Source organism: Staurois parvus, unplaced genomic scaffold, assembly GCF_062004578.1.
Source record: "Staurois parvus isolate SC_StPar_1 unplaced genomic scaffold, SC_StPar_1.0 ptg000018l, whole genome shotgun sequence".
NCBI lineage: Eukaryota > Metazoa > Chordata > Amphibia > Anura > Ranidae > Staurois > Staurois parvus.
Window position 1 is genome coordinate 6511193 of NW_028317814.1, and position 12993 is coordinate 6524185.

General features: G+C 45.4%; 1 protein-coding gene across 2 annotated transcripts in view; it reads left to right on the forward strand.

The window, feature by feature from the left end:
* Positions 1-2789: 2789 nt before the first annotated feature.
* Positions 2790-12993, forward strand: part of MAFK (MAF bZIP transcription factor K) — a 57553-nt gene continuing 47349 nt past the window's right edge. The window contains exons 1-2 of one of the 2 annotated variants that reach the window (XR_016313463.1): positions 2790-2912; positions 5354-5939. The gene's annotated coding sequence lies outside the window, so the exon portion shown is untranslated. Of the gene's footprint in view, positions 2913-5353; positions 5940-12993 lie in introns of those variants that run through there. The other variant, XM_089682318.1, reaches the window with a different exon arrangement.

The window sequence follows — 12993 nt, forward strand, 5'->3', positions numbered from 1 at the left end:
GGCTGGGCAGCAAGGGAGCTCGTAAAGACTAGCCAGGAGCAATGGCTTAGGCCAGTGTTTCTCAATCTTTTTTCAGTCAAGGCACCCTTTAAAATTATGGGCAGTCCCGAGGCACCCTTCAAAATTATGGACCATCTTGAGGCACCCCATTCTAAAATGGGGTGCCTCAAGCCTGTTTCAAATTTTAAAAGGGCACCCCATACTAAATTGTGAAAAACTAATCTAGTAGTTTTATGTAACGCAACAACATCCACACATGGACACCCAACATTAGAGGTGATTTATTCTTCCAAAGCAAACACACTTTTGCACCCTGGTACTGAGTGTTTCTCTTCTGCCTCAGTTTTTCTCTATCACTGAACTAATGTGACCCCAGCACTGATGAAGAGGAGCAGGGGAGGGTCAAACAGAAAAGCAGAGTCACTGAAGCCAGGGCAGTGGAGTTTACTGAGGAGGAGCAGGTGATCAAATGTGTCAAAGGCAGCAGAAAAGTCTAAGAGTATGAGTATGGCGTAATGGCCATTGGTTTTAGCAGTCGGTAGGTCGTTAGTTTTAGTAGGGCAGTCTCAGAGGAATAGTGTAGGCAGAAGCCAGACTGTAGAGGATGGAGAAGGTTGTTGTCAGTGAGGTAGCAACTCATATGGTTGTGGACAAGGCGCTCGAGAAGCTTGGAGGCAAACGTGAGCAGGGAGATGGGTCTTAAGTTATTCAAAAAGGTTGGACCCCACCTTTTTGAATAACTTAAGACCCATCTCCCTGCTCACGTTTGCCTCCAAGCTTCTCGAGCGCCTTGTCCACAACCATATGAGTTTTTTTTATGTAAGGTGGGAAACCCATGTATGTTTGAAGGGGGAGGAAAATGTGCACTAACTGCTAAAACCAATGGCCACTACTCCGTACTCTTACTACTTGACCTCTCTGCATCTTTTGATACTGTTGACCATCCCCTCCTCCTCAAAAAAACTCCACTCTCTTGGCCTCCAAGACTCTGCTCTCTCCTGGTTCTCCTCCTACCTATCGCAGCGCTCCTTCAGCATTACCTATAACTCTGTCTCCTCCTCGCCACTCCGTCTTTCTGTAGGAGTCCCTCAAGGTTCTGTCCTTGGACCCCTTCTCTTCTCCATCTACACCTCCTCCCTTGGTCACTTGATAAACTCCCATGGCTTTAAGTACCATCTCTATGCTGATGACACACAAATCAATCTTTCTACTCCTCACCTCACCTCTTCAGTCTTCTCTCACAGTACTAACCTACTAAGCGACATATCGGCATGGATGTCACTCCACTTCCTCAAACTCAATCTTTCCAAAACTGAGCTCTTACTATTACCCCCAGCCCGTGCCCCCTCCCCTGACTTCTCCATTAAGACCAATAACACAACCATCAGTCCCTCCCCTCATGCCAGGGTAGTAGGTGTATTCCTAGACTCCCATCTGTCCTTTCAGCCCCAAATCCAATCACTGTCCAAATCCTGTAGACTTCTCCTCCGCAACATCTCCAAGATACGGCCGTTCCTAACCTCGTAAACCACTAAGCAACTTATTCACTCCCTTGTTATATCTCGCCTTGACTATTGTAAAATTCAAAACATTAACAATAACATACAAAGCCATTTATAACTCTGCCCCAAATTACATCACCGATCTTGTCTCCAAATATCACCCAAACCGTACTCTCCGCTCCTTGCACAACCTCCTGCTCTCTAGCTCCCTTGTCTCCTCCCATGCTCTTCTCCAGGACTTCTCCAGAGCTTCCCCATCCTCTGGAACTCTCTACCCCAATTTATCAGACTATCGCCTACTCTACTCACTTTTAGGCGATCTCTGAAAACCTATTTCTTCAGGGAAGCCTATACTGCCCTCAGCTAATAATGGAATCTTCTACTCCTCCTACCAGTCCATCCCCCACAGTTATTACCTTTTGTACCACTAGCCCCTCCCGCTTAGATTGTAAGCTCCAAGGAGCAGGGCCCTCCTATCCCTCTTGTATTGAACTGTATTGTCTCCTGTTTTATTGTATAGCGTGGAGCAAACTGTTGGCGCTATATAAATCCTGTATAATAATAATGTTAGAGGGTTAGGGAAATGTGCACCTGTTTATCTGCAACTATCTTTCCCCAACATCCATTCAAAGTGCAGAATTTACACAGGATCTCTCAGCTCTGAAAAACGAGGCAGGGAGCTGAAGTTACATCAATGGGGAGAGCTCTGGGAGCTGATTGGAGAGAAGAGACACACCCCCAACACACAGAACGGAGCTGAAGCTGTCAATCACAGGTTGTGCCCTCCCCTGTCACCATTTTTCTCTTGGTGTCAGGAAAACTCATCAGAAATAACTTCTGCTGATGGTACTCCGCATTTAGACAAGTACACACTACAGAGGGAAATGCTTTGTTCATATTTCATGTCTGTTCATATTTCATGCACATACAATATGCTAAAATGCCTGCATTCACAGGTGGTAAAACAACACACGAGGTCAGCATTTTCAGTCTATAACACACATTGTCACCACACTGACTTTCCCCAGCAACTAAACCTCATCCTGTGTCTCTCCAGCTGCTGTAGAACCACAAGTCCCAGCATTCTCTGTCTACACACAAGTGACCTGGAGCTCTACAACAGTTAGAGAGTCACAGCGAGCCGGCAGACCGCAAACCAGCACTCACCACGTGACTAGCCCCGCCGCTTTCCCGCCACGTGACGTCAGGGAAGCCCTGTGACTGAATGGAACGCACGGGGGGCGGAGTATCTCCTGACGTCCGCGTGACGTCGCCCGTGACACACAGTTCCCGGAAGTGGGGTGCACTCGGTGGAGGTGGCGATTGTTGTTGTTGTGGTGAGGAGTCCCAAGCGCGCCCCCGACACCTCCCGTCTCTATACCACGCAGTACGGCCCCTGTGGCATCGCAGGTAAGCGCTGTACAGCGAGGTGGGGGGAGCTGTGGGCTGGCTGAGTGTCATGGAAGCCGGTGTGTGTGTGTGTGAGGCCAATGCCGGGGAGCTGTGACAGTGCAGGCCTCTGTGGTGTGTTGAGGCCTCCTAGTACAGACGGGTGAGCCAGAGCTGGATCATCTGAAGGGGGCTGCAAGGGGCAACATGTGCTGGGTTGATGGGGGAGGCTGGGATTTGTAGTTCCATGGCTGTGATGATACTGGGAGGCCATGACTGAGCTCCTGGCTGGGTTGTGTGTCAGCTGGCCCTAGTAGGAGATATGTGAGGACCATTCTGTCTGCTGATGGTGGAGGTCAGTCATGGGTGAAGTATTAGGCCTCATACACAGAGGACTCTTTTTGTTCTCCCCAGGACACCTTTGCTCCAGAGTAGGAAAAAGCAGAATTAAAATTGCGCCGAAAGCCGCCTTTTTGAACACATTTAGGTAGGTCCAGTGTCTGGGCGTTCATTTCACTGGGCAGAATAGTAATTTGTTCTGGGCATTGGAATGAATGGTCAAGCACTGATCACATCCATCCAGGCATGCTTAGATGCTTTTAGGCCAGGGCTCAACAAATCACAGGCGCCTGGTCTCCATGGCAACTAGAAATTGCATCCTTGCGCCTGGGTTCACGCACTGCCTCCCATTGACTTCAACGCAAAAACTCCTGTCAATAGCAATCCTATGTGAACACTTATCTCCGCATGGCACTCTGCTCGATCACATGCGACTCTGGAACACACCGCTACAAACTCGCACAGGTCCCTTGTTGTAATAGCACTCAAAACGCAATGCGTGTGTATCACATCTGTGTGAACCACTTCAATAGGAACACAAAATATCTACCCTGTCATGTGAATCTGTGCATTTGAAAATGCATTCAGAATCGCATATGTCTGAACCAGGGCAGCTCTATTCGCACTTTGGGATTGCAGTGGAATCTCTGTGATCGCAAAATGCAGGTTCAGGTGCCATTATTTTCAATGACACCTAAAACATGGTGTGGTTTTGCCGTGATAGGCATGTGGCATTTGCATCGCGTGAAGCTTGTCCCCAAAAGTTGCCTTGCCCTAAATGCTGACAACCCACACTACGTTAGAAAAAAAACTGGCTCCTAGATTCAAAGCAAATTTGTCAAGCCCTGTTTTAGACGCTTGGGGCATTTTTTGCAGCAAAACACTCTTCCTGACTGTGCTGGGGTTTTCCAGCCTCTAAACGCTGGTGTGTAAGGACACATAGGCTACAATAGAGGGGTATTTAAAGGCAGAACAGAAAAAAATCAAATGCCCTTAAAATAATGGGCTGAACGTGCAATGCACAGCATGTTCCTGTGCAGTTAATGTGCAGGAGTGGTGTGAACCTGCCCTAAAGGCATAAAAAAGGAAACATTCTATACTTGCCTGTTCTGTAATGGTTTTGCACAGAGCAGCCCAGATCCTCCTCTTCTAAGGTCCCCCTCCAGTGCTCCTGGCTCCTTCCTCTCTGCCAAGTGACCCATAGCAAGTGATTTTCTCACTTCCTGTTTCGCTATGGGAAAGGAAGTGAAGGTAAATCTCCCCAATGGGACACAGATGGCAAAAACTGATAGAGGTTATAACCCTCCCTTACTCTGTCCTATAGGCAAAACTTTTTTTCTACTTTAACCACTTGCCTACCGGGCACTTATACCCCCTTCTTTACCAGGCCAATTTTCAGGATGCACTTGGCCAAAAACCGAAACCAAAATGGACACTGACATGGGCAGCGGGCCGGTGTAGTGATCTGTCATCGGCCGTGTCATGAGATGGGTGTGCATGGGATGGGTGTCACGACCCCCCCCTGACACCCATTTTATGCATAGCCTGCTCCCCTCACCATGTAGTAGTGGCAGAACCAAGATGCAGCGGCACCTACTCTCTCAATCTTCTCTCCTCTACTGCAACAGCCAAAGACATTTTCGGCACTTGAATCGGTTTGTTTTTTATTGGTAAAATGTCGATTGGGCTTATTTCAGCCGAAACAATTTGGCAACCGAAATGTCGGTGAATCCCTAGTGTCAGGTTTAACCAGACTTAGGGAGAGGGATCTACAGTTGCAAAGATAGATACTGCAGTTTACCTTTAAGACACCTACTGATGCTGCATACATCCACAGAAAGAGATAGTTGGGTGGAAAGCCACTGCCTGCACTGTCCCTTCTGAGCAGTGCATGTGAAATGCACAAGATCAGGGAAGCGGCACACTAAGACCTGTTGCCAGTAGCCCCTTTCACACAAGCTTTCCGATCAGGTCCGTCTGTTTTTTTTAGGCTGACCGGATTGGAAGCCTCATGCCTATGAGTAAACAATTTTGTGACTCTTGGCATTCACCTACCTCAGAGTCCACCCAGGTCCGGAGAAAAAAAAAGATAGAAAATCATCCTTCCTTTTCATTTTTTTCAGACCTAAATGTGGCAGATCGGAGGTAGCCTGATGTACACAAACACAAGTCCATCTACATCCAAGGGATCATTTCCAACATTGGTCCTCCACAGTCTGCTGCCAAAAATTCAGACAATTAAAGGACTTGTGTGCCGTTATACTCAGAATCAGCAGGGGGACCTCATACAGCCATTCATTTGTATGGCAGGCTGTACACGGCACATGTTGCTCCCTGAGTGTGGGACAATGACTGGGTTTTTGCGCCCAGCATTTTTTAATGCCTCTTGCCTTTTGTTTGCATAAGGACTTTGAGCATACTTGCTGCCCAAGCATACTTGTGGTACCCAACAGGGTACTGGTGTAAACGAATGGCTACTCTTTGAAATTAAAGGAAAAAATATTTCACGACAAACACTGTCACTGCCATCAAGATAAACTCTTATTTGGTTTGTAATTTGACTGACATGTCATTTTAAAAAAGGTATCCTGTCAGTGGAAAAGCCAAAGAAAACTGCTGCTTTACAGACTTTTACAGTATGTAGGCAATTTGTGATATATATATTTTTTGTAACTGTGTTCATTAATTAAAGTCTTGTGAAATATTAAAGCCTCTTGTTTTATCTTTCCTATATTTTTTCCCCACAGTAAAGGAAACTTACGGAAAGGGCCTCATGTCAACCACAAAGAAAAGTGGAGATGTTGCCTGTACAACCAGTTTGATTCTTACATATATTTAATTTGTGGCTGAAAGATGACAGCAGGAATCTTAACGCAAAACTACTTCTTTCATTTTGGATAGAGAAAGGGAGGGTTATAACCCCTGTCAGATTGTTTTTTGCATTGCAGAGATTTTCCCGCACTTCCTGTCCTATAGCTAAACAGGAAGTGGGAGGAAATCCCTGCAAATTAAAGGAATTTATTGGAGACCCCAGGTCACCAGAACTAGTGTCCCCATTGGAAGATTTCCCATCTATTACTTTTCTGGCAACAACCCAAAATTTGGGGTTTTCTTTTACTTTCAGTTTCAATGATAATGGTAAACAGGACACATAGAGAGGTTGAATCTCCTTAATGGGGGCACAGACAGCAATAGAAACTGACAGGGGTTCTATTCCCTCTGCACTCTACCCAAAACTAAAAAAAAAGAAAAAAAAAAACTTTTGCCTTTGCTGATACTTTGTTTGCTACAGACATCATCTTTACTTTAGCTTTTGTCCATCATTTATAGGCAGGTTAATGGAATGTATTTGCCAATGCATTTGTTCATTGCTGTGTTTATCTTTCATGAGTGTGTTGAGCACATTTAGGATAGACACTGTGGTTCTGATTAAAGCACTTGGTTAGTAAGCTGCAGAGGATAGGGGTACTTCAGATGACAAAAAAATCAGGCCTAGTCGGTGTTTACCTTTCGGTGAGTACCTGAACTCTGCATGGTCTCTATGGTTGCTGTTAGAACAAATCAAATACTGTAGTTAATTTCCATTCACCACATCAAATTGTCTCTAAAGTGACTCATCGTGAATACTTGCAAGTGCTAATTTTCCCTGCAGGAGTTATTTGAATGCCAGTATGTATCCCAAATCCCTATTATCTTGCTTGTCTCTATATACTGTAAGTGCCCACAGATTTAGAGGAGCCTGTTTGGAATGTGAGAGCTGTCTTTGGTGACTTGGTTTTGAGGTTTCAAGAACCCAGCCCTGATTATCCTTATTTTTGAATTTTGGAACAAGCATGTGCTTAACTGAAATTGGAGAACCTAATATGTATCTCTGTCCTAGCTGGATGTCTTTAAGAGGACTGTAAGATATGCAGGCATGATCGAGCTGCGTTCAAGCAAAACAGTTTGTATGATGAAACAAAGCTAAACTCAGAAAACAAAAAATATAATGTATTGCGGCTTACCAGTTCTTCTATGTGGAGACTGCGTTGGTTTTCTTTTTTTAAGCTTTTTTTCTTGTGTTTACACCTGCTAATTAGTCTGTTCACACTAACATTGTGCACAGTACTGGAAGGCAGCAGCACCAAAGCCCAAAAAACAGCGGGTTTCTTTTTTGTGCAAACTTTATGGAAAGGTGTATTGGCTGCAGCATGGTGCTATGAGGTGGATTGCATAACGCTGCTCTGAAAAAAGTACTGCATATTGCACTTTTTTTCAGCGCTCTCCACTGGAATGCAGTGGTTTGAAGTTACGTAAGGAGCAGGGGTTTTATACCATCCGGTCAGTTGTTACTCTAAGGGCTTTAGATGATTGTTAGTTGGATTCAGATCATAGACCAGATAGGGTCACTAGCCTCTCGTGTGAGCATCAGTAGCGGACTGCTTATGCTGTTACTTGTAGTCACTTCACAGCTGGAGGACAGTATCCTCCATTCATAAAAGCTGTACTAAATAAATTCCAGTAATAAAATAACACTGTCTGATTGGAGGAGGCAGACATAGAATTCTTTCTCCAATCAAAGTGCACATTTTATTGCTGGAAGCTATAGTAAGTACAGCTTCTTTGAAATGGAGGAGGGGTCCGTAAAGGGTGGTACTAGTTGGCACTTTTGAGGGGTAGGATTATGAAAGGTCCAGCAGCTCATTTTAACTCCCACAGCACCAGAAGATTACCACTGGGGGGATTATGGGGAGGGCAGGGGACAGATGATTTCCACCAGTACAATGAACACTTCTCATTCAATGTAAGTACTGTCCTATGTGCTGGTTTATAAGAAAAAAAAATAAACCTAGGCACAGGGGCGGACTGACCATTTGGAAACTCGGGCACTGCCCGAGGGCCCGGGGTCAGTAGGGGGCCCCATGAGATGCCCCTGGTACCTTTTTCATAGGCTTTTTTGAGTTTGGGCAAGGACACAGGGGCCCCATGATCCCCTATTGCCCGGGGGCCCCATGAGTTGTCTGTCCGCCCCTGCCTAGGCATTAAGGATGAATTCCAGTCCTGGGTTTTTTTCTTTGCATAGTTACATTGGTCCATATGTAGCCTATCCCCATAGGGCAGGGGTGCTCGACCTGTGGCCCTCAGAGCCCTCTGATTAGGACCTTCGACCAGGGAAGCACATGCTTGGAGTTGACTATCCGTTGATCACAATCTGGGCTTGCCGACCCACCATCCGAAAGCATCAGAGTGCAAGCTGGTGCAGGTGGCCACACAGTGAACAGGAGCCGCATACGTCAATGCTTCCTACTGTATGTAGTGCCGACTCCTGTCCCAAGCACAGTGATACCAAGTGCACTCCACCTAGGACCTTCCTATAGCAGCCTGGAAACAGAGAGCGATGCCAGCAGAAGCTAGAAGAGGAAAAAAGGGTCGGTGTATTAAACAACGCATACACTATGCTTTTACAATGGGCATGTTGGCACCTATGAAAGGGTTAACAACTATTAGGCTGCTTTCACACTGATTTGCGGGTGCAGCACAATGCACCTGTGGCTTTACTGCAGGTTAGCTGCACTGAGCCATAAATTTGTATCCTATCCTGCAAGTTTGGTGTGCTTCCTGAAAGAGCGCCAAAAGTGCACGGTACTTGCAGGATATAATAGAAATCTATGCCAAAGCACAGCTAACCCACAGGAAAGCCACAGGTGCATTGTGCTGCTCCCGCGGTGGGGGTAAATCTTAGCGCATTAGTGTGAAAGCAACCGTATAGGGGCTCTCAGGACAGTAAGAGCTTGTTTACATTTGCAATTTTGGGGGGGGCTTTAAAACCCCAGAGTTGAGACATGTTTTTACCACACCCACCCAACCACTGGTGCAGCGCTGGGGGTTGCAAAGGCGACCCCCGCTCCATACTCCATGGGGCCCATGTGGCCTCCCTGTCGCATTCTGTTTTACACTTTGACAGGAAGGGTGCCTGGAGTGACATATACATGAACCGATCTTCTCCATTTTCCACTCACAGCCCCTAAAAGCCAGCTTCTCCTTCTCTCCCTCCCGCCGGCATTCAACGGCTACAGAAGGAAAATGTTCATTTTGCTATTTAAAATAAAAAATTTGAAATTCTGAACCGTTTAATTTCATTGTGGCCCATGACCGGTTACCAAATCACTTAAGTGGCCCTCGCTCTTCAAAAAGTTGAGCACCCCTGCCATAAGGGCTTCTACAGTGATCACACGTAGCTTTCCAGTTCCATGTTGAGCCTGCTGCTTAGTGAATACAGGAGGTTGCTTTCTCACTCTGCATCAGCACCATTCAGAAAACACTTTGCATTTAGCATTATTGCATTGATTCCTCAGATTGGACATTTGCAGAGGCGGGGCAGTGATGTCGCAGCCTTCACCTCCTCTAATCAGAGAATGTTTCGCATTTATTTAGAAAAACTAAGCAGCAGGACAGCCACTTGGCATGTGCTCAGAAGCCAGCAGCAATCAATGTAGTAGCAAGGATACTACCGTGACTTCTAGTTTCCATGGGATTCTGGCACATACATAGTTACATTGGTCCAAACTGGGGTTTCTAAGTGCTTGGGTATAACTTTATATGACTTTTTTTTCACTAGTACTTTGTCATATAAGGGACTCTTTGTCCTCTGTGATATAAACTGTGACAAGTTCTCTTTAATGAGACTAGCGAGCTGTCGGCTTGTGGAGTATACACATACTCCTGGCTATTATAGCAGCCAGGAGTGTGTGTAAAACATCCCACTGCCAGTGATTGACATACATCGGTGGCACTAAAAGGGTTACGGTCCAACGCCAGGAAGATGCCTTCCTCATTCCAGTGCTGTAACAGGCCCCCTGCAGCTTCTCGGTAAGCTTCTGCCACACTTCAGCCTCCTAAACATTCAATACAGGGGAATGTACTGGCTTCAAGCTGTAGTGGAAGGCAGGGGAGACATAGGGGGCTTGTTGGTTAAATAATGAAAAAACGTGTTTAAAAAAAATAAATGAAAACAATTAACTTCAAGTCCGTACACTCTAATGCAAACGTGTGCACTCAGTTTTAAATCTTGACTTGGTATCTATCTATTTGACACAGCCCCATCTGCAACTGTCACTTTTTTATTGTCCAGGGTCTCTGCTTACAGAAAATGTTTAATTGTTTAGGGGTTTAAAGTAATTTCTAGCAAAATACAGGTTTGAACATGTGCGAAAAATTAAAACATTTCCCTGACAGACAAGTGTTTAAAGTGGTACTAAAGGCATAATTTTTTTTTTTACCTTTATGGATTCAAAGAAAGAACCTTCTGCATGCAGCTCCCCCTAGCATCCAAACTCCCCCCCCCCCCCCCCCTTAAACACACCTGAGGGGGATCTCGATCCAGCTTGTTTGGCTGTTCTTAAAGCGGAACTATACTCTATCTGAGTACCACAAACCAAAAGAGCTATTTAATTCATTTTTAATATTCAAAGCAAACTCCACCACCCATGTCTCCATGCTTTATTTTGCTGAGATATCCCTTAGGAAAACAGCCCCTAGCTTTTCTGGCTATCTTGAGTAAGGCCATATGATTAATGTTGCAATTACTTCCTGATATCCATCTGCCATTAGCTCAGGCATAGAAGGTGTGCTTAGCTGAGCAAACCCCTCCTCCTTGATGACTCCTGGGATATATGACATCATTTGCTTAGGCATGTTAACTAGGAAAAAAAAAATCCCAGTATATATACCGCCATTTGTAAACGCTATATCTTTCACATAAACCAATAAATTTACAAATAAAATCAAAGTGCAGCGCTCAAATTAATTTGTGTCCATTAAAATAGATATGAATAAATATAACAAAGATAAAGTGACAGTCCGTGCTAAGGTGTCAATCACAGCTGTATGTAGCTTCAATACTCAGTGATATGCTCAAAGGTGTCGTAAGAATACGCACTCACCAGATGCGTATTGTAAATATGCATGTAATGTATATATAATCAGAGGTCCCCTTTAAGGATAGATGAGATAAGCCGGGTACGGAATATCTTCCCTCTGGATGATATACAGCTCAACGGGTAGTTCCTGGGTGATAAAGGAACTGCTCCTGCCAGAGGTCCCCTTTAAGGATGGATGGGTGTTTGCAGCCTGGGATGGAAACTCCCTCCTCTGGATCCTATGGTGAACTGCAGCTATCTTCCAGGATAGGGCTCTGTAAATCAATTAGTTTAGCAGGGAGCCAAACAGAAGATAGCCCATAGTGTAGTATTTAAAATTATAAAGATTTATTATTCACGTATGAAGAAACTAAATCCACGTTATAAAGATAGTAGTGAAGGGACTGACCATCCACTGAGCAAGATGGCTGCCGGACCTTCATGAGGCTCCGGCGGCGTGACGTCACGGCGTACTGGCTCCTCCTCAAGGGGATGCCTTCTGAAGACATGTAGCAGAATAAATTTTGGCCTAAATTTATGATGAAATTTGATTTTTTTACTTGACATGTTTAACCACTTACGCGCCGCCCTATTGTACTATTGTACTGCTACAGGGCGGCATCCAATTTAGGCCAGTGATGGTCAGCCTAAGTCGGTTGATCGATCCCTGTCTTATGAGGGATCTTCCAGTACCTCTGTTTACAGTAACATAAAATGATGAAATCTTTCTCTGGGCACATTCCGTCCCAGAGAGAGAAGAATCAAGACACAGTGAGTAAAACAGCATACTTACACAGTTAGAACACTTTAGGACACATTTAACCCCTTGATTGCCCCCCTAGTTAACACCTTCACTGCCCTATTACCGGTGTCATTAGTACAGTGTACATATTTTTGCTGATAACTGTATTAGTGTCAATGGCAACTTCAGATAGCATTAGTGCCCCTCCCAGAGAGCTTCAGATTGCCCATCAGTACACCAGTAATCACATTTAACCCCTTGATTGCCAGGAACACGCTCAATACACAATAACCCTCCATTGCTAGTATAGTGTCTGAATGGATCAATATCTTGGATCAGATCAGCACTATACCAGCATTCACATTAGTATAGTGTCCCCAAAAATACAGCGTTAGCGGGATCAGACCCAGCACCTGCGTTTAGCCCCTACGCTTACCTCTCCTTCTCCCCCAGTCACTGTCACTTGATACATTGCACACAAAATCGCAGTGTTCACAGAATCAGGACTGATCTCTGTTAGCACTTGCCGGTAAATTTTTTTGTAGCAGTTCAAGCAGTCTCTTGATAGCCAGGTGCTTTTTTTCCCATGAGTCACACTAGGTACTTATACATTTAGTGGCTAAAATGTCAATGGAAAGGTACACTAGTGAAGTGGCCTACAGGATTCTGAACATGTCAGGGGAGAGCGAAGGGGAAGACTCACTGACAAAATCAGCCTCAGAATACGAACATGTAGACAGCGTTGGCACCCTGACAGCTCAGACGACGGAGAAGAGGTCCCTGCTAAGATCAGGTGTACCCGACCCCATCCCCAGGTTGCTGAGGTAGTACAGTCGCATGATGACTCTCATATGCAGCAGAGTGCCAGTACTAGTGTTGTTATACCTTTTGGTGAACTGGCGAGCACCATTGGCCTAGTAAATCCTTGTCTTTCACATACCAGCACTGCAGTATCACTTGGTGACGTGGCGAATCCCATAAGTGCAGTATAAGCTGGTGCAGTGGCGAGCACAAGTAGTGTCCCGTGGCCACCAAGAATTATCACGCAGGCCCTTAGAGCCTCTAGTATCCTTCCGGATGTGCTTGCAAATCCCGATTGGTTGCCCACAAATTCTGCAGCACC